This window comes from Papio anubis, chromosome 9, assembly GCF_008728515.1.
Source record: "Papio anubis isolate 15944 chromosome 9, Panubis1.0, whole genome shotgun sequence".
NCBI lineage: Eukaryota > Metazoa > Chordata > Mammalia > Primates > Cercopithecidae > Papio > Papio anubis.
Genome location: NC_044984.1, coordinates 32,782,602 through 32,807,549, shown reverse-complemented (window position 1 = coordinate 32,807,549; position 24,948 = coordinate 32,782,602). Strand labels below are relative to the sequence as shown.

Genomic DNA, 24,948 nt, shown 5'->3' with positions numbered 1-24,948 from the left:
GACTTACATATAGTAGGTTGGCATCCCAAGCAGGTTATTGTAGGTAAGCAGTTTGTTTTCTGGGTTGGTTACAGCAGATGGAGGGTCAGAGTTCTATTTTTATATACGGATTGGCCATTGTTGATTTGTATATTTAGTTTCTCATCTACAAAAAATACTAAATGCCTGAAGGTACAAAGAAATCTTTTTTATCTATACAGGTCCATTACAAAGAACTACACTAAGCTCTTATTTATTAAATATATTAAAAATTAATACATATTAAATATATTTATATATAAAATTATATGTATTTAAATATATATAGTATATATTAAATATATAATATATATTATATATTATAATATATTATATCAATATATAATATATAAAATTAAATATATATTTATTATATACATATAATTAAATATATAAATAGTTATAAGTGAGGAAAACAAAAGATTCTTATGTAGTATCACAAATTTTTAGGCCTGAAAACTTATGGGCATAACAATAATATGGTAGTAGTAACAATACTTTTACTTGTCTCCTATCTTCATTTTCTTGTTAAGTATTTATAGTTTTTCTCCGAGTATTTAAATGTTAGATCAATTCCTACAGATCCTACTTGATGCCATTGTTTGTTATTACTTCACCACCAAACAAAAGCCATCTTTTTTACTGAATAAAGATTTCTTGCCTGGTTCTTTCTTTCTTTCCACAGGAAACTCTGTAATTCATACTTAGAAGAGGCTTCTAAAAAGCCTTTCTCTTTATTTAGTCAGTACATACCCAGGCAAATGTGTAACCCATTTTCTTCTGAAGCTGGGATTTGTGCTGTAAATAAATAAAACACTCACCACCAAGTCAGTCTGAATAAAATGCATTATTCTGCCTTTGCCACAGGGTAAGTGTTCTCATCTGGCCTGTGCAGCATTTGATGCCTTTGATGACTCTCTTTCTTGAAATACTTTGACTTTGATTCCCAGAACCTTTTGAATTTCTTCCCGCATATGTTTCACTTCACCATCATGAGCAAGTTGTCTTTTTCTTTGTCATCTATAGTTTTCAACTTCAGTCTCAGAAGTCTTCTCTTCCTTAACTCACACTCCTTAAATGATCTCCTATTCAATCCTGTGGCTTCAATTACCCTTTATTTGCTAATTACCAAACATTTATCTCTCATGGGTTATATACCTGTATCTCCAGCCACCTATTGGATATATTTCTTGGAGATTGGAGTAATCTAGTTTATTATCCTATATAATCTATTGGAATAATCTAGGTCATTACTTTTTGGGTTTCATCCAGAGGGAGAAAAAAAAATAAGGATCCATGTGGAGAGGAAAATGAAACATTAGTTTTAGATTAGAGCTATTTGGTAATTTCTAAGTTGGAGAACGTGACAAAACTCCCATTCCTTTTTTCACTTTCCTGCCAATCATCCTCACTGCATACACACATACTCTCTCCCTCTTCCCGTCTCTCCCTCTTCTTACATTCAGGCTAGAAGAGAAAACTATGACCTTTCTCATATTCCATGCAGCAGAGGAACAACAAAGAGAGAAAAGAGATAAATCTTCACTAAATTCTTTTTTTGTTTGTTTGTTTTTGCCCCACTCTGTCAATTTAACTCAATGGATGCTGAAGTCTCTCTAACTTGGCAAATAGATTAGTTGCTTTTCCACACACGGAGAGATGTTTGAGGAAGAAGTAATTGAGGGGGACAGAATAGTATTATTCTGATACCTATGTCTCTTTAAGGAAAACATGAAGGAGAATTGGGTTTCTACCAGCACTCTCCAGTTGGATGTCATAAAGTGACTTGGGTTTTGACAGACAAAACTGCAGCCTTTCATTTTACTGTTAAGTACCAGGCTGCTTTTCCTCCTAGGCTCACTGACTCAGCGAACATAATCATCCTCCAGTTATTAAACTGAGAATGAAGATAAGACAGAAATATGTAATTCCTACTATTTCTTCATATCTTCTAGGAAGTATTAAAATATTAAAAATAGAGAAAGATGTACATTCTTCACAACAATATGACTTTTTAGCAAGTGATATTCTACAATTTCATGATGCTATTTAACTCTATGGCTGTCATCAATGATCAATTATCAACGATGTGATAGTCATGAATTTACCATTGTAATATCCAACCCTCTGCTCTAAACTCTACAGTCTCGTTCTGAGCTGGCTATTTTTTTAGAATTCAATTTTTTCTACTTGAACAATAATCTCTTTGTCTCTGATAGTATACAGTATTCAGGTGTTGTGATTGGATATGGTTTGTTTGGCCCCACAAAAGCTCATATTGAAATTTGACCCCCAGTGTGGTGGTGTTGGAAAGTGGGGCCCAGTGGAAAGTGTTTGGGTCATTGGGGTAAATACCTCATGAATGACTTGGTCCCATTCTCTCAGTAATAAGTTCTTGCTCTTGGATATTAGACTTATTATCTCAGGAATGAATTAGTTCCCACAAGAGCAGGTTGTTACAAAGCAAATTTCCTCTACTGTTTCCCCCTCCTTCCTCTTTGCAGGTATTTAGTTCCCCTTTGACTTATCTGCCATATTGTGACACAGCCCAACCCTCGCCTGAAGCCAAGGCTATGTCCTCAAACTTCTCAGCCTGTAGAACTAAATAAACCTCTTTTTTTAATAAATTACACAATCCCAGATATTATTTTATACCAACAGAAAATGGACTACTAGAACAGAATTGTTCAAAAGTATGTGTAGAGTGTACATATTTCTTTGAAACTTGTGAAATAATGGATGCTATCCAGGTCTATCGAGAAAGATTTGTAAGAATTTAAAGTCATACTTTAAGGTTCTCAGTTTATAAGTTACAAGTTCTTGGACTGTGTATAAAAATAGTTACTCTGAAAGTTAGTATGACTTCTTCACACATACAAAAATCATGTTCTCTAAGAAGTAAAATTCTTAGAATTGCAAAGAATCAGGAATATATTTCACAGAAATTTTTTGTCTTGGATGAAAATGCATTTGAAAGTTTAACCATTTTAAGTGTATGCTCTCATTTTTGTTCTATTTATATACAGAAGATGGCTTAAACTTTTTCCATGAAAGAATTTTTTAACACTCTCCAACTATGAGAAATTAAACATTATAAGATTTCTAATAAGTTGAAATCTTTTGTAAGAGCACTACTAAAAAGTCTTGGTTATAAAAGTTTACAAGTACCAATATGCATGACGTCACTTTTGCATGTGATAAAGAAATAATATTTTTCCTTTTCATGACTTTGTTCTGAATATAAGGGATACAGAAAATAAAATAATTTTTGTAGTGGTAGTAGCTAACATAAGTGATATGGTTTCGTTGTGTCCTCACCCAACTCTCATCCTGAATTGTAGCTTCCATGATTCCTCTGTGTTGTGGGAGGGACCCGGTGGGAGAAAATTGACTCATGGGAGCAGTTTTCCCCATACTGTTCTCTTGGTAGTTAATAAGTCTCATAAGATCTGATGATTTTATATGGGGTTTTCCCTCTCACTTGTCTCTTATTCTCTCTTGTCTGCTGCCATGTAAGACATGACTTTTGTCGGGTTACCCACAAAGGGAAGCCCATCAGACTAACAGCAGATCTCTCGGCAGAAACTCTACAAGCCAGAAGAGAGTGGGGGCCAATATTCAACATTCTTAAAGAAAAGAATTTTAAACACAGAATTTCATATCCAGCCAAAGTAAGTTTCATAAGTGAAGGAGAAATAAAATTCTTTACAGATAAGCAAATGCTTAGAGATTTTGTCACCACTAGGCCTGCCTTACAAGAGACCCTGAAGGGAAGCACTAAACATGGAAAGGAACAACCAGTACCAGCCATTGCAAAGAAACATGTGAAATGTAAAGACCATGCGAGGGCTAGGAAGAAACTGCATCAACTAGCGAGCAAAATAACCAGTTAATATCATAATGGCAGGATCAAGTTCCACACATAACAATCTTAACCTTAAATGTAAAATGGACTAAGTGCTCCAATTAAAAGACACCCAGACTAGCAAACTGGATAAAAGTCAAGACCCATCAGTCTGCTGTATTCCAGGGAGACCCATCTCATGCACAGAGACATACATAGGCTCAAGGAAATAGGGATGGAGGAAGATTTACCAAACAAATGGAGAATAAAAAGCAGGGGTTGCAATACTAGTCTCTGATAAAACAGACTTTAAACCATCAAAGATCAAAAGAGACAAAAGGCCATTACATAATGGTAAAGGGATCAATTCAACAGGAAAAGGCTAACTATCCTAAATATATATGCACACCCAGTAGGGGCACTACATTCATAAAGCAAGTCCTTAGAGATTTGCAAAGAGACTTAGACTCCCATACAATAATAATGGGAGACTTCTAACCTCCACTGTCAACATTAAGACAGATCAAGCGAGACAGAAAGGTAACAAGGATATCAGGAATTGAACTCATCTCTCTACAGCAAGCAGACCCACAATAGACATCTACAGAACTCCTCCACCCCAAATCAACAGAATATGCATTCTTCTCAGCACCACATCGCACTTACTCCCAAAATTGACCACATAGTGAAGTAAAAGCACTCCTCAGCAAATGTACAAGAAAATTACAACAAACTGTCTCTCAGACCACAGTGCAATCAAACTAGAACTCAGGACTAAGAAACTCAATCAAAACCGCCCAACTACATGGAAACTGAACAACCTGCTCCTGAATGACTACTGGGTACATACTTGAAATGAAGGCAACAAGAAATAAAGATGTTCTTTAAAGAGCCAATGAGAACAAAGATACAACATACCAAATCTCTGGGACACATTTAAAAGCAGTGTGTAGAGAGGAATTTATAGCACTAGAAATGCCCACAAAGAGAGAAAGCAGAAAGATCTAAAATTGACACTCTAACATCATGATTAAAAGAACTAGAGAAGCAAGAGCAAACACATTGAGAAAACCAGCAGAAGGCAAAGAAATCCACTAAGATCAAGAGCAGAACTGGAAGGAGATAGAACTAAAAACCCTCAAAAATCAATGAATCCAGGAGTTGGTTTTGAAAAGATCAACAAAATTGACAGACAGCTAGCAAGACTAATAAAGAGAAGAAAGAGAGAAGAATCAAATAGCACTTAATAAAAATGATAAAGGGATATCACCACCGACCCACAGAAATACAAACTACCATCAGAGAATACTATAAACACCTCTATATGCAAATAAACTAGAAAATCTAGAAGAATGGATAATTTCCTGGACACTTACACTCTTCAAGACTAAACCGGAAGAAGTTGAATCCCTAAGACAGACCAATAGCAAGCTCAAATTGGGGCAATAATTAATAGCTACAACAAAAAGTCCAGGACCAGATGGATTCACAGCGAGATTCTACCAGAGAGGTACAAGGAGGAGCTAATTTTCATTCAACTAAGAACTATTCAATCAATAGAAAAGAGGAATCCTCCTAATTCATTTTTATAAGGAGACCAACATCCTGATACAAAGCCTGGCAGAACCACAACAAAAAAGAGAGGAATTTTAGACCAATATCCCTAGTGAACATCAATTACGGAAATCCTCAATAAAATACTGGCAAAGCAGTTCAACAACACATCAAAAGCTTATCACCATACTGATCAGTTGGCTTCATCCCTGGGATGCAAGATAGTTCAACATTTGCAAATCAATAGAAACATAATCCAGCATATAAACAGAGACAAAGAGACAAAGAACCACATGATTATCTCAATAGATGCAGAAAAGGCTTTTTGACAGGAATTCAACAGCCCTTCATGCTAAAAGCGCTCAATAAATTCAGTGTGTGAACATACTCAAAATAATAAGAGCTATTTATATGACAAACCCACAGCCAATATCATACTGAATGGGAAAAGCTAGGAAGACTGCCTTTGAAAACTGGCACAAGAAGACAGGGATGCCCTCTCCTCACCACTCCTATTCAACTACTTAGTGTTGGAAGTTCTGGCCTAGGGCAATCAGGCAGAAAGAAAATCAAGGGTATTCAGTTAGGAAAAGAAGAAGTCAAATTGTCCCTCTTTGCAGGTAGGTAGCAGTTGTATATTTAGAAAACCCATTGTATCTCAGCCCAAAATCTCCTTAAGCTGATAGCAACTTCAGCAAAGTCTCAGGATACAAAATTAATGTGCAAAAATCACAAGAAAGCATTCGTTTACACAATAACAGTCAAACAGAGAGCCAAATCATGAATGAACTTCCATTCACAATTGCTTCAAAGGGCAAAATACCTAGGAATCCAGCTTACAAAGGATGTAAAAGGACCTCTTCAGGAAAACTACAAACCACTGCTCAGTGAAATCAAGAGGACACAAACAAAATGGAAGAACATACCATGCTCCTTGGATAGGAAAGAATCAATATTGTGAAATGGCCATACTGCCCAAAGGTTATTTATAAGATTCAATACCATCCCCATCCAAGCTACCAATGAGTTTCTTCACAGAATTGGGAAAAAAACTGCTTTAAAAAGTTCATATGGAACCAAAAAAGAGCCCCGCACATCTCCAAGAGACAATCCTAAGTCAAAAGAACAAAGCTGGAAGCATCAGCTGCCTGACTTCAAACTATACTACAAGGCTACAGTAGCAAAACAGCATGGTACTGGCTCAAAACAGAGATATAGACCAATGGAACGAGAACAGAGTCCTCAGAAATAATACCACACGTAAGCCATCTGATCTTTGACAAACCTGAGAGAAACAAGAAATGGGGAAAGGATTTCCTATTTAATAAATGGTGTAAGGAAAATTGGCCTAGCCATACTGGACCAGGAATATTCAGCCTAGGTAGTACCATTCAGGACATGGCGTGGGCAAAGACTTCATGTCTAAAACACCAAAAGCAATGGCAACAAAAGCCAAAATTGACAAGTAGGATCTAATTAAACTAAGAGCTTCTGCACAGCAAAGAAACTACCATCAGAGTGAACAGGCAGCCTACAGAATGAAATTTTTGCAATCTACTCATCTGACAAAGGGGCTAATATCCAGAACCTACAAAGAACTCAAACAAATTGGCAAAGAGAGAGAAAAAAACAAACAGCCCATCAAAAGTGGGCAAGGATATGAACAGACATTTCTCAAAGAAGACTTTCCCATACAGCCAACAGACACATGAAAATGCCCATCATCAGTGGCCATGAGAGAAGTAAAATCAAAACCACAATGAGATACCATCCTCACACCAGTTAAGAATGGCGATCATTCAAAAGATCCAGGAAACAACAGGTGCTGGAGATGTGGAGAAATAGGAACACTTTTTACACTGTTGGTGGGATTGTAAAACTAGTTCACCCATTATATGGAAAACAGTATGAAAGCCCGATTCCTCAAGGATTTAGAACTTCGTTGTACCATATGACCCAGCCATCCCATTACTGGGGATATGCAAGGATTATAAATCATGCTGCTATAAAGAGACACATGCACATGTGTTTTATTCTGGTAGCTATTCCTAATAGCAAAGACTTGGAATCAGCAAATGTCCATCAGTGACAGACTGGATTAAAAGAAAGTAATAATACATATACACCATGGAATACTATGCAGCCCATAAAAAGGATAAGTTTGTGTCCTTTGTAGGGACATGGATGCAGCTGGAAACCATCATTCTTAGCAAACTATCCACAGAACAGAAAACCAAACACATGTTCTCACTCATAGGTGGGAACTGAACAATGAGATCACTTGGACTGGGAGGGGAACATCACACACTTTGGGGCCTATCCTTGGGGGAGGGAGAGGGAGGGAGGATTGCATTAGGAGTTATACTTGATGTAAATGTGAGTTGATGGGTGCTTTGTGAGTTGATGGGTGCAGCACAGCAACTTATGCTTCTAAAATATACCTATGTAACAAACCTACTGCGTTATTTTATGCACCTAGAACTTAAAAGTATAATAATAATAATAATAATAATAATAATAATAATAAAGAGATTTGTACAGCAAAAAAAAAAAAAAAAAAAAAAGACATGACTTTTGCCTTCTACTATGCTTGTAGAGGCCCCTCCTCAGCCACATGGAACTGTGAGTCAAATTAAATCTTTTTCTTTATAAATTACGAGTCTCAGGTATGTCTTTATCAGCAGCATAAAACAGACTAATACAATAAGTTATGCATTTATCTATTTATCTCGCCTGGCTTTTTGAGGCGGATTATGGCTCTGCCGCCCAGGCTGGAGTGCCCAGTGGCCAGATCTCCACTCACTGCAAGCTCCGCCTCCTGGAGTTCATGCCATTCTCCTGCCTCAGCCTCCCGGGAGTAAGCTGGGACTGCAGGCAGCCTGCCACCCTCGCCCAGCTAGTTTTTTTTGTTTTAAGTAGAGGCGGGGGTTTCACCCAGTGTTAGCCAGGATAGTCTCGATCTCACGGCCACCGTGATCCACCCATCTCGGCCTCCCGAGGCGGCTGGGATTACAGGCTTGAGCCACGCCTGACCCCTCACGCCCAGCTTTTCTGTATATGAGTATTATAGCCTTATTATGTCATAGGCATTACAGGTGTACAGTTTTGCTGAAATCATTAGGGACAGATGTGTTTAAAAAATTAGAGGTTTTAAGCATTCAGAAAAATAATACAGTACATATATTATAGACATATATTACCCCCAGAAGGGTCTGGGGGCAGCACATCATAATCAAACACATTAACATTTCTATGAAGAAAGTTGTAAATGTTCACATTACATGAGAAAATATGGCTATAAGTAACTCATATCTTTTCAGATACATTCTTTTTGTCAAATAAGTTTGCAATAACCTTAAAAAAAGGTTTAACTTTGAAAAATTTTGGATTTTATAATTGTGCTTGAAGACCTGCATTTTACAGGTAAGGAAATTGAGGTACAAAGATATTAAGTAATTGGCACAAAATTATATTGAAAATGAGTAAGGAAGATGGAAAATGAACCCAGAAAGTTTGCCTCCAGAATCTCTCAACCTCTATTACATAGTTGTACTCATTGAGGCTGGACATTAAAGAGAAGTTGACTTATCTTCCTCAGTATTATTTTTATTCTGTGATCCTACAGATGAATTCGTTTTATAGTATGAAACTCAATACATCATAAAAACTCATTGTTCTTTGAATCTTGACAAGAGATCTACCACTACATGACCTTCATTTACTAATTTTAGTTTTACTATTAGAAACAACACATAGTAAAGCCACTCCTAAATGATAATAGTTTAAATATTTAAGATAGTTCTTGCTATTTAAAAAAAAAATTCCTTTTGTTTAAACATGCCCAGCGCATTCATATATTACATTTTTCTCTTTTTCATAACAAGTCAAAACGCCCTACTCACAAGTATCATATTTCTATTAATGTCTTTTTAAAAAACACACTGAGAAAAAGAGAAGTCTGTAAGCTGATTTGGTTTATTTGGAATAGAATAAATGGGATACTTATTCCTATAAGCATAATTTTCTATTTTTGGCAACTGTATTAGTCAGTTCTTTCACTGCTATAAAGAAATACCTGAGCCTGGGTAATTTATATACAAAAAGAGGTTTAATTGGCTTATGACTCTGCAGGCCCCACAGGAAGCATGGTGGCATCTGTTCAGCTTCTAAGGAGGCCTCAGGAAACTTATAACATGGAATAAGGTGAAGGGAAATGCGGAACTTCACATGGCCAGAACAGGAGAAAGAAAATGAGAAGGGAGATGCTATATACTTTTAAACAACCAGATCTCATGGCAACTCTAGTAGGAGAACAGCACTAGAGAGATGGTGCTGAGATTCCTCAGAAACCTCCCTTGTGATCCAATCACCTACCACTGCCTCCCACCTCCAACATTGAGGATTATAATTCTATATAAGATTTGGGTGGGGACACAGACCCAAACCATATCAGAAATTAATGTGCTAGCTTTCTTACTATCTATATTCTGCTATTAATTTTTATTACATCTATGGTTAACTAATACTCATATGGAGCTTTGAGAGAGTGACATCAGCAAGATGGCAGAATAAAACCTTACAGCATTTATGCCCTCAAGAAAACAACAATTTGAACAAATAACAATGTATGAGCATACCTTCACAAGAGCTAAGGAATCCATGTAAGAGATTATGGCATATGGGTATAGCACTGAAATAAGAAACATCACATTAAAGAGAGCAGGAAGAACAGTTCCACATTATGTGCATCATCCTCCCCACAAACCCAGGCAACACAACATGGAGAGAGATACCTTCTGCTTTGAAGAAGGGGAGGGAAGTGGTATGGACCCTGGTATCAGACATGCCCCAGTAAAACCCAATGCTAGGCCACCTCCTCTGATCCCAGGCTTCAGGCTGGCACCTACAGACACAAATTCCAGGACAGCCTCTATAGGCTCAGGCATCAGGCTGATATCTGCAGACTTAGTCTGCCAGGTAACCTCCTGCAGCTCTACATTCTGTGTCCTCCCAACACCAGGCTGGTCCCTTTGGTCCCAGGCCTAACACTGGCCCCAACAAATGCTTGCTCCAGCAGACCCAGGGTCCAGAGCCACATGAGTAGACTCCAGTCTCAGACCATCCCCCACAAACCCAAGTTTTAATACTGCTCCTATGTACCCATGACTCAGGCGTGCCAATTGGAGCCCCGCCTCTAGACCAACCTAGCTCCAGGCTAACCTCCACAGACTCATTTTTCAGACTAGCCCCTGAAGATCCAGACTGTAGGCTAGTTCCCACAGCCACAGGCTCCAACAGATCCAGAGTCCAGGCGTACACTGGTAGATCCCGATGCTGGGCCAGCCCCTGCAGATCTAGGTGCCAGATAGGTCTTCATGGACCCAGAACCATGGCATGCCCATGCAACTCAGGCTTCAGGCTCAACCACTCTGACCCCGGAAGACATCAGGCTACCCTGCCTAAGGACTGTAGAAGCAATCTTACCCACAAAACCAACCAGAGGCCCACCAAGAATTTATGGATGAAGTGACTGGTGAAGGGCTTTCACTGCAAAGCCAACTGTAAAAACTGCAGAAGTTGTCTACTTCTTCAAATGTGCAGACCCAATAGAAGGTCATAATGATCATGAAAAATTGAATAATCAGGGAAACATGACATCACCAAACGAACAAAATAAATCACCAGTAACTGATCCTAAAGATATGAAGATCCGCAAACTGCCTGGCAAATAATTCAAAATAATCCTCTTAAAGACCTTCGGTGGACTACAAGAGAATACAGGTAGAAACTAATAGAAAAGCCCCACAAAAATACATAAAATAATTCAAACAAAAAGATAGAAGCTATTTAAAAAGCAATCAGAAATCCTGCAGCAGAAGAATATAATGACTGAAATAAAAATTATACATAGAGCTTCTATAGCAAACTCAATCAAGAAGAAGAAAAATTTAATGAGCTTAAAGACAAGGCATCTGAAATTACTCAAAGGAGCAAAAAAAGAACAATTTAAAAAGTGAAGATAGCATATATGACTTATAAGATACCATCATATGAACCACTATATAAACTATGAGGGTCCCAGAAGTAGTGGAGAGAGAGAAAGGAGAGGAAAGCTTATTTAAAAAGTAATGACAGACAACTTCCCAAATCTGGAGAATAAAAAGAGCATCCATATCCATGAAGCCCAAATAACCACAAATAAATTAAATAGAGATATTCCCTGAGGCACACTATAATCAATTCTAAAAATTAAAAACAGAATTTTGAAAGCAGGAGAAAAGCAACTCATCACATACAAAGGAACAGTCATAAGACTATCAGAGTAGTAGAAACCTTGCAGACAAGGAGAGAGTGGAATGATATATTCAGAGTGCTGAAAGGGGGAAAACAAACCCTGTAAACTAAGAATATATATGAAGCAAGGCTGTTATTTAGCTGTGCAACTATGATAAAGACTTTTACAGGCAAATAAAAGCTGTGAGTTAATCCGCCATTAGAACTGCCTTATGAGAAATACTAAAAAGATTTATTTAATTTGAAACAAACAGACACTAACTAAGAGTCACCTTTGCTCCGGTTCCCAACAAGTTCCTCATCTCCATCTAAAGTCACCTCAGCCTGGACCTTATTGTTCATATCACTATCAGCAATTTTGTTAAGCTATTCAACAAGTCTCTAGGCAGTTCCAAACTTTCCCACATTTTCCTGTCTTCTTTTGAGCCCTCCAAACTGTTCCAACATCTTTCTGTTACCCAGTTCCAAAGTTGTTTCCACATTTTTGGGTATCTTTTCAGCAATGCCCTGCTCTACTGGTACCAATTTACTGTATTAGTCTGTTTCCACACTGCTGATAAAGACATACGCGAGACTGGGTAATTTACATGGAAAAAGAGTTTAATGGACTTACAACTCCACATGGCTCGGGAGGCCTCACAGTCATGGCAGAAGGCAAGGGGGAGCAAGTCATGTCTTACATGGATGGCAGCAGGCAAAACAAGAGTTTGTGCAGGGAATTCCTCTTTTTAAAACCATCAGATCTTATGAGAATTATTCACTATCACAAGAACAGTGAAGGTTCCAATTACCTCCCACTGGGTTCCTCTCATGACACATGGGAATTGTGGGAGTTACAATTCAAGATGAGATTTGGATGGGGACACAGTCAAACCATATCATACTGTTTTATTGAAATGATGATATATTTCTCTCTGACATTTCTCTAATCAATGTATAAAATAATATCAAAATTATTTTACTGTTCCTTACTTTGAGTAAGCAATCATGCTCTCTGAAGGTTATCTTATTTTTCACATACTAATAAACAAACAATTTCTTTAACAATTGATTCTAGAAATTTACTAAGTATCAACAGTGAGGTTGTCATTTCCAGTAGTTACTAGCACCTTGATTTTGGAAACTGGAACAGTTCTAATATTTTTTATTTCTTTTAATATAAATGTTCCTAAATGGTATATAAATGTTCTTTCATTAATCTGTTATAAAATTAATCAGGACTTGGATACTTGAGCATATTAAAACTACTTTGTCTTTCTCATTACATTCTTACCTCTAATGAATTACTACCGCTTTTTTCCCATTGTTTGTTTTGCACTTTCCAATATAGGCCTATTCAGACTGTTAGAAAAGATATGTTTGTGTGTATATTTTTTTCTGTAACCTGTTAATATAATGTCATATTTACCAATCAATAGTTTATTTATTCTTCCCATTTATTTTTATTTACTAATGACAATAATAACTAATCTTTAAGAGATTTTACATGTGCCACAAGTTTTTTATGCTTCTTCTTACTTAATCTTCAAAATGATCTTAAGAGATTGACATTCTTATTGTCCTCATCCTCAGAAGAAGGGAGTGATTATCTTGGAAATATGTTTCCATTTACATAGGTCATAGCAGACTAGGGCAATGGCTGTCAAAAAAATTAGTAATAGAACCAGAGGTCAGTTAATTTGTTCTGAATCAGCTGATTTGTGGTCTGGTCTCAAACTAGTCAAAAACTCCATTATTGTCAACTGTATATTAAAATTTGGCATTTACTGCCAAATTTCACTAATTTCACAAGATAAACTGTAACAAATACAGCCAGGGAGTGAAAATAATTTGCTCTTGTAGGTGAAAGATTCATTTTATGTAAACTAGCTTAATATTAAATCTTGCAAATAAAAATACAAAGTGGCCTCTTTTAGGAAGACTGAAAGACTTTGAGAAAAACAATAAAACACCTCATTCATCATAGCCTTCTATTTAGAAATAAACCAAAGCCTTTCATTTTAAGAAACTTAAGTTTAAAATAATGAATGTAAAGAAGTCACTAAAGGGAAAGTCACATTTGATGACATGATGAGGAAACTGATTGAAAACATTTTCTGCCTCAAATGACCTTAGATCTGTTTAGCTTTTTTATCCCCATGATTTGAAGCTTTCAAGGTATATGCTTTTTTTCTATTTTCTAATCTTTCCAAGACATTTTGGGAAGACTGAACATTTATCAAAAAATACAAAAACTCAGAAATATATATTTTTCCATTTTCTCCTATTTATTTTCAGGGAAACTAAAGGAGTTTATAGATTTACCTATTATAAGGAAGCCTGTTATCATGTTTGTTTTCTCTACAGCAAATCCTGATCCACAGAATGGCGAGGCAAGAGAAAATGCATCCTTCTGATCCCTCATGATGACAAAGGACAGACACTTAAACACAGGCAGACCTACCTAAAATGGTGTATGAAGCATTTTGAGGTCAAACCAAAGTTTTCTCCCTAAATATAATAATTGTTCTTGCTTATCAGTGCCTGGATCATTCACCAATAATTCATTTTTCTACTGTTCAGGAATTTTGTATCTCAGAAGGCAACACTACAACCTGAGAAGCAGCCCATTAGTAACTGTTACAACTCAGCATGAGCTGGTAAATTGCTTATCTCAGCTTATCAAAGAATAGCATGTTATCCAAGAAGGATAGATTTTAATAGGGCTGGAAACATTGTGAACTTCAACCACGGCATGGAGAGCAAAAGGAGAAATACATTATGGATTTGCATGTCTTCACAGGGCAGAACGGGGGATCTTACTTTTTTTTTTTTTTAGCATATTTTCTTCAGCTGTTAGGGAAATGTCTCCTAGAAAGGACTGAATTTAGCACTGCAAACATTATCAATAGTAACTGGAATTCTATTTCTTTATAAGCATGCTTGCTGTCAACTGGTTGCTATTTGAGGGTTTTGTTTTTTTTTTTCCAAACCAAAATTTGAAGATTTTTTGGTTGATAATACACTTTGAAGTGTTCCAGAGATGTCTTAGTAGCGTTTTTTATATTATGCATCGAACCCATCCTGGGTTGACATTTAATGGAATAATATTCCATAAGGAAAATTGCTTACTTCAATTTTCCTGTTTGGACAACAGAATCTTAATTATAAAGGTGATATAGTTGATTCAATTTAGTCATCTAGCTGAAACTAACCAAGAAAAGGTTTTATAACTAATAATTTTATGAAGACAACAAAAAATGTAATGGTGACTAAATCTACATTATTGTACTGTAAAATTGTACATAATTTTATACAGAAAAGTACATAATTATTATATAGGGTTTGATATCAATTTCTTTTCATTAGAGATTGGTGAAATCTCTTTGCCAAGGATTGATTAAAGAAAGTGTTTCTACTTTGATCTGTTTTTAGTTTTCCTTACTTTTTTTTTTTTAATCCAAGTTCTGTCTTTTATATATGATTTACCCCAATAATTTTGCTGGTGATATTAGTTATGATTTCTTCTTTGATATTATAAATTTCATTAGTTATTAATCTCTGCATCTGAAATTCCTTAAAGCTTTAAATGTAAAATTTTAAAGTTTCATAAATTGTATTTATTTTAAAAATAAATTTAGTAATTCCCTTTAGCATAAAAGTGACACATATATAACATAAAAATTTAGATAAGAAAATAACTATCCATTAGGCTACTAAACTGTATATTTCCTTTCTGATTTTTAATGCTTCTTTAGGTACACAAAAATTTTAAGTCACTGTATATCTGTTTTGTGCCCTTTACCTTTCACACCAGAGAATGAGAAAGGCAGGGTAGAATTTTATTGAGTGACAGAAAAGTTCTTGACAGTGACAGGTGACCTGAAATGGGTAGCTCTCTGTGTGGCTGAGTCCAGGGTTATTATGAGCTTGTAATGGGGGCATTCATGCTGATTGGTCCATGGGTGGTCTTGGAAAAAGCATCATTCAATTGGTTACAAGGCACCATCCAGAAGGAACCAATTCAGAGAGAGAGCAGAGTAGGTAAGACAGGATAGAAGTACTCACTCCAGTAATGGACTCTGTCTGGAACTGGAAGCTCAGTCCTCAGGTTGAAGGTTGAAGGTTGAAGGTTGAAGGTTGAAGGCTGAAGGTTGAAGGTTGAGCCCTACCAGAGACCCACCCCCGTCTGCCTTGGAATTTGTCTATCTCCTGTCGTTATCACCATGACTAAGTACTGGGTACCCCTCTCATAGATCACAAATGTTAACTTGGATATTCCAGAAATGTCTTGGGAAACATGATTCTTTTCCTGTATCCCAAGTTCTTAATGACTGAGATCTGCCTCATTCCTCTGCGCTCTCACTGACTATGTTTTCTGCCTGGAATCTCATGTCTGCCTAGTAGCCTTCACCACAAATGGCATTTTTCACTCCTGACCCCGATCCATCTGTTATTACTCTCTGATAATGATTAGCCAGCCACCTGGAGTGATCTTACCACCTGGACTTTTTGAGTTTCACCTGTCATAACTGTACTTGAGTAACCAGTTTGACTTTCATCTCCATTGATTCCTGCATTACTATTTCTTGAATGTCTTTGCTTCTGATTTCCTTAGCTCCTTCCCTAGGATAACTAGACTCTATCCTTGTTGCTGTGTTTAGAATCCCCCTTTTCTTGCATTCCTTCTAGTGCCTCTCACCAGTCTTTGGTGCAGAAATCAGTCTTTGGTGTAAAAATCTGTTATATTGCTGGGTTTCATCTTCAATTTCTTCAACGTTCCTAATTTAAATGACAGCGCTAGTACTTTATTGTTCTGACTACTGAAAGTCAATTTCTTTCAAAGGCATTTTTGTGTTTGTTTACTTTTGAGTAGTGAATCATGAACATTCATACTCACTGGCTAATTTAGCAAGACAATTCAATTTATTGTTATTACCAGTTCTACTGATTCTGCAGGATAATGGTGTTTTCTGACTTAAGTGATTAAAATGTTTTTCACTTCAAAAGCTTTTAGAAACATTTGTTTACTGTTACTTAAAAGACTAATTGTAACGCCGGACTATACATATGCTTATTCTTCAGACATTTTTTCTTCAGGGTAGTTGATTTTGTTATCTCTGAGCATTCTCGTGATTGCAATTACATTGAAAGCAGTGTTATAAAATATACATTATTTTTGTAAACTGAGATGATAGCTCTCAATCTTACCAAATACAAATTTTGAAAGCCATAACATTTTTTAATCTACTTACATTTATAGGACTATAATTTTCAGACAAACATATGTCTATGTTATTTACATAACTATTATCTTTGTCAACACATAAATGAATAGAAAAAGATAAAAGATCTGATTTATGTATCTAGTTATCAGAATTCAGTTAGGCTTAATAGTCTTTATCAGGAATAGCATAAAAGCCTGTAAGATGGTAATTTATTTAGATTTGCATAGATGTGATAGAAACACAAAATGACAGTAGCTCAAACATGGTGAAAGTTTATTTCTCATGAAAGTGTGAATTTAGGTAATTCACAGCTGTTATGGTAATCTACAGATTTATTTGGTGATGTGATCTTTATCCTAAAGTTTCAAAGTAGAGAGAGCTCCAAGAATTCCTCTTTCAAACAGTAAGATAAAGAAAATAGGGTCATCAGGGGCACAATCCTGCAGTTTAAGGACATGATCCAAACATTTTATATACCACTTCCGTTTACATTTTCTTAGTGACAGCTTAGTCACGCAACCACACCTATTTGCAAGGGAGGATAGGAAATGAAGTCTTTGTTCCGGGTAGCCATGTGCCCAGGAATAGCCATCAGTCTATGATAGAGTTGAAATGTGCTTTTATATAATATATTCTATATGAATGTGAATTTTATTGCAATGAAGTTCTTTAAGACATTGCTATCCAAACATTTCTTCCAACCAAAAGTGAAATCCAACATATAAACTAGAGAAAGCTGAGCTACCTGATTAAAATGGTGGGTATAGGAATGTTACCTGTATCATGCATCTGCCTCTACTCCCAATTAATCCAGTCTCACAAAGGAGCTTGAGGTTCCTAGGCCTTCATGGATCAGCATGTAAAACCTTCCTTTATAGTTTTAAATAGGTATTGATGTGTAATAAGGAACATATTTTGACCACTGTTAAAAAATCAACAGATATTGCTAAGAAGAAATAAAATAATTTTATTGAGAGCAAGAAACAATCTCAGATAAGATTCCTTCAACTTTTGGTTAAATAACTTAGTTTTCAAATGATATCTATATGGTGATACCCGGGAGAGGCAAGTAATACTTTTTTATAAACAAATGCTCACAATATTATTTCTGAATCACAAAGCCATTGTTAATTTACATTCATCAAATTGCTAAGCAATAGCATTGTATTATAAGTGTGAAATAACCAGATATTTTAAAAGCTTAACTAATTACTTTTCTATATCAGTTCCTGTGTCTGACTTTGGAATGTGTGTGTGTTTTTTAAAATTTTATCCTTAAAATAAGTCTGCAAGCATGCCAGGTAAATGAGATTTTGTTAAGGCTGACTTCAAATCTTCAAATGCAATAAAGGAAGCCTTGCTTTTAAGGATTTTTATAAGAAGTTTTATTTTAAGAAAGCAGCCTGATTCTGTGCTTTGATCTACGTCAACAGAGGATCATAGAGTTTTGGAACTGCATGCTGGAAAAGGACTTGAAGGATTAGGTCCAATCACCCATCCAATGTTTAAAAGTATTTTCATACTAAAAGGCCCAAGCTATTAATGAACTACATCAGAGTGGGACTTCATTTAAAGGACACATACATTATCACTAATAATGTGATTTTGCATTTTCTGTTTCTGCATTACGTTTTTGAAAGATCACAATTATTATTATTTCCTTCAATATAGGCACATAAATGACTTGATAAAGCAAATGTTAAGTTATTAAACCTGCTTATGTTTATTGTGAAAAAAGTGACTGTTAATTATTTAATAGCAGCCTGAGGGAAATTAGTTGGAGATACATTCAATTTTGACTTGTAGGCACATGAAAGGTAATCTCTAGAAATGTCTGTAGAAAATGTGGAAACGAACACTGAAAAATTATTATGAACTTTTATTTGCGGAGCCCTTTTTCATTAAGTCTATTAGAAAGTTTTCCAGCAAATAAATCATCTGAACAGTGATCTGACTAGATGTGTAGAACATAGCGTCGAATTCTGATATTAAACCAACCTGGGAGAGAGAAAGTTTATATTACCTTTCTATTACCGCTGTTACAACTTACTGCAAACTTGGCGGCTTATAACAATTTAAACTTATTCTCTTACAGTTTTGGAGATCTGAATTCCGAAATTATACTGGCTTAAAGTCAAGGTGTCAGCAGGGACATGCTCCCTCTGGAGGTTCTAGGAGAGAATTCGTTTCCAAAGGTTTCCCCATTCATCAGCTTGTGACCCCCATTCTACATCTTTAAAGTCAGACACATCAGGTACAGTTCTGCCCACACCATATTCATTTTACCTTCTCTTCTGTCTCCTTCTTCCACATGTAAGGACCCGTGTTAACCTTGTAAGCACCTGGACAATCCATGCTATCTCTCTGTTTTAAGGCTGTTTGATTAGCAACCTTCATTCAACCTGCAATTTAATTATCCGTGTAATTTGCCATGTAGCCTTACATATTCTCAGGTTCTGGGGATTAGGGTATGGGATCTTTCAGGAGATGTTATTCTGTCTATCTTAAGGTTCTAGGGCAGTATTTTGAAAACCTTGCTCAAGAATTTTACAGAGTTCTTAATCATATTATACATAGAGCTGAAATTTGAAGGAAGGAATAGTTTATTTTTTGATTAGAATAAAGTAGACAAAGCATTAAGTTGCCTTCTCAATATGTCTACTTACCCAACATAAAATACATTTTCTTCTCACTTGTTTCCCTACTTATAAAAACATCAATAGCACAGAGCAAGCTGGAAATCGTCATTCTCAGCAAACTATCACAAGAACAGCAAACCAAACACCACATGTTTTCACTCATAGGTGGGAATTGAACAATGAGATCAGTTGGACTCGGGAAGGGGAACATCACACACCAGGGCCTCTTATGGGGAGGGGGGAGGGGGGAGCGATGGCAGATGGCATTGGGAGTTATACATGATGTGAATGATGAGTTGATGGGTGCTGACGAGTTGATGGGTGCAGCACACCAACATGGCACAAGTATACAAGTATACATATGTAACAAACCTGCACGTTGTGAACATGTACCCTAGAACTTAAAGTATAAAAAAAAAAAGAAGAAGTTAACTATAGTTATAGATAGTACCCTATACTTCCTTGTTCACTCAATGGACAAGAATCAGACCACCAGATTTTGCCCCTTTTGCTAGCAATGTACACTCTGGCCCTTTTAAAATATTTTGTAATCTTGAAGTTTGCTTAGGTTGTGTAACCCTAATTACAAGCACCCAAATTTTTCTTAGGAACAATTTGAGGGAAAGTGTGTTATGTCCTACATTTTTATCCCCACAAAATTCATATGTTGAAGTTCTCACTCACAATGTGATAATATTTGGACATAGGGTCTTTGGGAAGTCATGAAGGCAAGGTCCTGCTATCACGGGATTAGTGCCCTTACAAAAATGAAATATAAGAGAGCTTGTTCTCACTCTCTTCACCAGCACACACTGAGGAAATGTCATCTACACACAAAGCAAGAAGGCATCAGTCTGAAAACTAGAAAGAGAGCCCTCACCAGAAACTAATCCCACCAATGTTAATCTGGATATCTAGCTACCAGAAATGTGAAAAATAAATTTCTGTTGTTTAAATCACCCAGTCTATGGTGTTTTGCTCTGGAAACCCCAGCAGAGTAAGACACAACAGTATATTATTTCATCTGTGAGCCCAACACCCTGATGAATTAGATAGGAGACCACGCTCATTGAACCCATGCAATAAGACCCTTGTGGTTTCCATAGGATTCACAAGAAGTAATACAATCCCCACTAACACAGTGGAGAGGCTCTTGGTCTTGCCCACTAGGGGGTAGAGGAGGCTGATTGACTCATTCATAGGCATTCTCCCAGGATTATAATCCTGACCCCTGCTATGGTTTAAATGTTTGGTTCTTCCAAAATCATGTTGAAATTTAGCTGTTATTGTAGCAGCATCAAGAAGTGGAATCTTTTAATACTGCACTAAATATTGAAAATAGTATTTAGAGGTGGATGATTAGGTCACGTGGGCTCTTCCATCGTGAGGGAATATCATTATCACAGGAGTGGGTTCTTTATGAAAAACAAGTTTGCCCCCTTTTCTCATTCTCTCTGTCTCACCCTTTTGTTCCCTTTGTACCACGGGATGATGCCAAAACCAGGCTCTTGCTAGATGCTGGCCCTTCAATCTTGGACTGCTCAACCTCAAGAACCATGATCCACTCAACTTTTGTTCTTTATAAATTATCCAGTCTGTGGTATTATGTTATAGCAGCACAAAATGGACTAAGATAATCCTATGTGTAGGCTATTTCTCTATTTTGTAACACTTCAAATAACCACAGAAAATTATGTGTTTAGCCAGAAGTGTACCTATGCTAACTGAGTTAGAAATGAGGTAGTGTTTCATAAATGGGAGTGATGTACAGTTTGTTCTTCTTCAGGAACTGGTAGAAAGAGCTAGTAAATCCTCATCAACACCAGAGAAAGAGAAAGAGAGGTAGTATCTCTTCTAAAATAAACTTCCTTCTGGTCTTCCAAATTCTATTCTGTTTTTCTATAGGTATGTCTTTATTAACTTTCCTTCAATATCGCTAAAAAGTGCCTTCTCAGCATCTACCTTTTGAGAAGTAATTATTGTTGCCCTTTATTTCCAGCCATGGCAAGCAACAGTGAAAGAAGGTGACAATGGGCCCAGCTGGTCTGAATATTACCTGACACCAGGGCCCCACAACCATAATAAGGCTGCCTGGGTCAGAGTGACTGCATGTACTCCCTGAGGCAATAACACAGTTAAGAAAGTTATTTACAAGGAGCAAACATCTTATTATGAAGAGAAAACAGAAACAAGAAAAATGAAGTAAATTTCCCAATTACAGACTCTCAGCCATTTTCTAAAATCCTCCTGTCAAGTTTATAAATGTAATTGTTAAACAGTTGCTAAGAGTGGCAAAGAAAATGTCGATAACAAAGATCAAATAATTCTTTCTTAAAAAATAAAAGAAGACTGAGGTCAGTCTATGGTGCTAATCAAAGGCATGAAAACAAGTTATTACTCCCTTGTAAATATAAGTTCATTTTAGTAAGGTTTCTCCCTACAGTCACAATTAGCTAACAGTATTATCCTACAATTGAGATGTCTGGCTTTTTTAAGTGATGGGATGTTAGCATATGTGTATCACACGTATGAATTTTACCTTATACATTTTCAGAAAAGGTGAAATTTGTTATTTGGATGTTAGGCATGACTCCAACTCCAAGCCAGTGTATTTATTAGTGATGATATTTATGCATAGTGCCCAATTTCAGAATATTAGCAAAATTAAACTTGAATGATTCTAATTTATAATTACTTTCAACTCTCTTTAAAACTAGATCTGATAACCTTTGGAAGTTAGTGGAATAACTCTTCTTGAAGGTCTTTCATACTACTGCATTTTCATTTGGGCTAATCAGGAAAATATTTTCGTTTTAACTAAAAAACATCCAGCAGGCTGTATATTGAAAGTCCATATCTTAGTAAAAACTCAGACTACAGCCTTTATTAATACTATCTTTCCCTCTCACAGGCATCATGGAGGAGGCATGATCTCATAAAGAAATAGTAAATGTATCAATGAGTTTGGATTCATATACTGGTGTTTTAAAATTCTAACTTAAAGAAAATATTTCAGTATTTACTGTTGCAAACCAAAAGCTAATTTTCATTTTTATCATACTTCATGTTTGCACATTTCATATAATCCCTTTTTTTTCCCTTCAGAGACAGTAGGTCACCATATTGTGATGATGTGAAGGATCATATGATCTCTTTGGTTTCTCAAAATTAATGCCATTGTTTTGACTGATTTTCCAGGGCACGAAACACATGTTGTTGCTCCTTTATGTTTCATGTCCATAAAACATAGCGCATTACTGTGCATAGCACAGGCCCTTCATTGACAGTAACTGATGAATTCCAAGAGAGAAGGAAAGAGCTTAACAGTTTTCTTACCCTTGGGGGATGGATGAAAAAAAGCAGATGCTAAAGTATTATGTGAAGGTATAAACACTAACTTTTTTTTTTCAGGGAAACAAGAATGTTACTAATGAGAGAAATTAACATTTTAGAACTGACTTGAGGTCCTTGACTATGAAGAAAGTATTTCTACTAAATTTGAGAATTTATATATATATATATATACACACACACACATATATATATATTTTATTACACTTTAAGTTCTAGGGTACATGCGCACAACGTACAGGTTTGTTACATATGTATACTTGTGCCATGTTGGTGTGCTGCACCCATCAACTCGTCAGCACCCATCAACTCATCATTTACATCAGGTATAACTTCCAATGCCATTCCTCCCCCCTCTGCCCCCCATAATAGGCCCCGGTGTGTGATGTTCCCATTCCAGAGTCCGAGTGATCTCATTGTTCAATTCTCACCTATGAGTGACAACATGCGGTGTTTGGTTTTCTGTTCTTGCCATAGTGTGCTGAGAATGATGGTTTCCAGCTGCATCCGTGTACCTACAAAGGACATGAACGCATCCTTTTTTATGGCTGCATAGTATTCCATGGTGTATATGTGCCACATTTTGTTAATTCAGTCTGTCACTGATGGACATTTGGGTTGATTCCAAGTCTTTGCTATTGTGAATAGTGCCGCAATAAACATACATGTGCATGTGTCTTTATAGCAGCATGATTTATAATCCTTTGGGTATATACTCATTAATGGGATGGCTGGGTCATATGGTATTTCTAGTTCTAGATCCTTGAGGAATCGTCATACTGTTTTCCACAATGGTTGAACCAGGTTACAATCCCACCAACAGTGTAAGTGTTCCTATTTCTCCACATCCTCTCCAGCACCTGTTGTTTCCTGACTTTTTAATGACTGCCATTCTAACTTGTGTGAGAAGGTATCTCATTGTGGTTTTGATTTGCATTTCTCTGACGGCCAGTGATGACGAGCATTTTTTCATGTGTCTGTTGGCTGTATGCATGTCTTCTTTTGAGAAGTGGCTGTTCATATCCTTTGCCCACTTTTTGATGGGGTTGTTTGTTTTTTTCTTGTACATTTGTTTGAGTTCTTTGTAGGTTCTGGATATTAGCCCTTTGTCAGATGAGTAGATTGCAAAAATTTTCTCCCATTCTGTAGGTTGCCTGTTCACTCTGATGGTAGTGTCTTTTGCTGTGCAGAAGCTCTTCAGTTGAGTTAAATCCCATTTGTCAATTTTGGCTTTTGGTGCCATTGCTTTTGGTGTTTTAGACATGAAGTCCTTGCCCATGCCTATAACTTGAATGCTATTACCTAGGTTTTCTTCTAGGGATTTTATGGTATTAGGTCTAACATTTAAGTCTCTAATCCATCTTGAATTAATTTTTGTATAAGGAGTAAGGAAAGGATCCAGTTTCAGCTTTCTACTTATGGCTAGCCAATTTTCCCAGCACCGTTTATTAAATAGGAAATCCTTTCCCCATTTCTTGTTTCTCTCAGGTTTGTCAAAGATCAGATGGCTGTAGATGTGTGGTATTATTTCTGAGGACTCTGTTCTGTTCCATTGGTCTATATCTCTGTTTTGGTACCAGTACCATGCTGTTTTGGTTACTGTAGCCTTGTAATATAGTTTGAAGTCAGGTAGCGTGATGCCTCCAGCTTTGTTCCTTTGACTTAGGATTGTCTTGGCTATGCAGGCTCTTTTTTGGTTCCATATGAACTTTAAAGCAGTTTTTTCCAATTCTGTGAAGAAAATCATTGGTATCTTAATGGGGATGGCATTGAATCTATAGATTACCTTGGGCAGTTTCGCCATTTCATGATATTGATTCTTCCTATCCATGAGCATGGTATGTTCCTCCATTTGTTTGTGTCCTCTTTTATTTCACTGAGCAGTGGTTTGTAGTTCTCCTTGAAGAAGTCGTTTACATCCGTCGTAAGTTGGATTCCTAGGTATTTTATTCTCTTTGAAGCTATTGTGAATGGAAGTTCATTCCTGATTTGTCTCTCTGTTTGACTGTTACTGGTGTATAAGAATGCTTGTGATTTTTGC

At 36.5% G+C, this 24,948-nt stretch overlaps 1 long non-coding RNA gene across 1 annotated transcript in view; it reads left to right on the top strand.

Annotated features, from left to right (window-relative positions):
• Positions 1 to 23,079, top strand: part of LOC108580946 — a 28,648-nt gene extending 5,569 nt beyond the window's left edge. The window contains exons 2-3 of the long non-coding RNA XR_002515602.2: positions 14,057 to 19,171; positions 21,556 to 23,079. This is a non-coding gene — a long non-coding RNA (uncharacterized LOC108580946). The remainder of the gene's footprint in view (positions 1 to 14,056; positions 19,172 to 21,555) is intronic.
• Positions 23,080 to 24,948: the final 1,869 nt, after the last annotated feature.